Source organism: Echinops telfairi, unplaced genomic scaffold (assembly GCF_000313985.2).
Source record: "Echinops telfairi isolate 266 unplaced genomic scaffold, ASM31398v2 ScPeMD7_7424;HRSCAF=8462, whole genome shotgun sequence".
Classification (NCBI taxonomy): Eukaryota; Metazoa; Chordata; class Mammalia; order Afrosoricida; family Tenrecidae; genus Echinops; species Echinops telfairi.
In genome coordinates, this window is record NW_022111324.1 from 71545416 (window position 1) to 71546878 (window position 1463).

The window sequence follows — 1463 nt, forward strand, 5'->3', positions numbered from 1 at the left end:
TGGCTTCTCCTCAGGGATGTCTTGCAGGAAGTGAGCCTTGCCAGCTGAAGCAGGGAACTGGCTAAGGCAGCTGCACCCTGGTCCAACCATCACAATGCAAGGGACCCAAGAACTAGAAAGGCGAGGCTCAACAAACCATTTATCCCACTGCCCTTCAATTAACTCCACATGTGTTTATTGGCTAGGTTGGCACAATAAACTTTAAATATATCAATCTACCCGTTGCCAACTTGGCACCTATACATAATTCTTTAACCTCACATTTGCAATTAAGTAACACCTACATCTTAATCCTGTGAATATGTTCCCCCACCTATGAAAGTTTGTAAGCCAACCACTTCATGCCTTTATCCCCCCAATTTCAGGTATCCAATTTATCCACTGCCCACTTACATCAACCCAGTTCTCTGAGAAGACAGCCATATTTTTCAACATGAAGAGTCTTCATTCCAGTTGGAACATTGTGAGGTCTGCATCCATAAGCAAAGTCAAATCCGGACAGGCCATCCATAAAGCAGCAACAATATGCACCAGTTCACAGGCTCAAAAAATCTCCATCTGTTCGGGTTCTGGTCAACTCAATGTGGGCTGCCTCACTCTGCCTCCACAGGGTGCTCATTGGTCGCCTTGCCTTTAGATCATGGGCTCTCACCAATACTCAAGAAGCCTAACCCCCTCATGCTATGTCATGAAGTTTAGACTAGTCAACCCACTCTCATCTTCTCTTTTTCCTGTAAACCAAGTCCACAGGTGTCAATGGCCAAACTCAACCCATCTCTTTATTGCTGCATTTCTCTCACTTCCACTCAACAAGTAGATCCAGGTGGTCCCCTAGCAAGCATGTCAGCCTGCTCACAGGCTGTCTTTAACATTCAGTCCTAGAGAGGAGTTTTCTTCATGGTTCCAGATTTTTTCCAGCTTCTGACAAAGACCATTGGTTCCTGAGTACTCCAAAGCACTGGGCTGGGCATATCTTTTCAAAGATTTCTTTACAGGCATGGCCTAAACCCATCTAAAGATCAAATTTTAATAGCTGAAAGCAAGTTGGCTTACAAACTTTCTATTTTCCTACGTCCCATATTTTCCCCAGAAAACAACCAAGTAAAGTGTGGCTTTATCTGGCTAGACAAAGAAAAACTACCACGAGGGCGAGGTCAAACAAACATCTACTCTCCATCTTATGATTTGTTTCTCCAGAACCCCACTCCCATAATGTGATCGTCTGGGTACAGATGTGACAATGGTATGTGGTAGTATGTGGTTATGTGAAATTGATCTCAGGCACTCAATACATATGCAGCCCGTCTACCATGTTTTGGATCAGGTACTTGCCTGCCCCTATAGGACCAAGACAACTAACTTCAAAGGGCCCCAGATCAATGAGCCATCAGCTGGGCATCAGGCAGAACAATCAAGACATCATCTTACCTCGGAATTTTTTCTTAAATCATTTTATTAGGAGC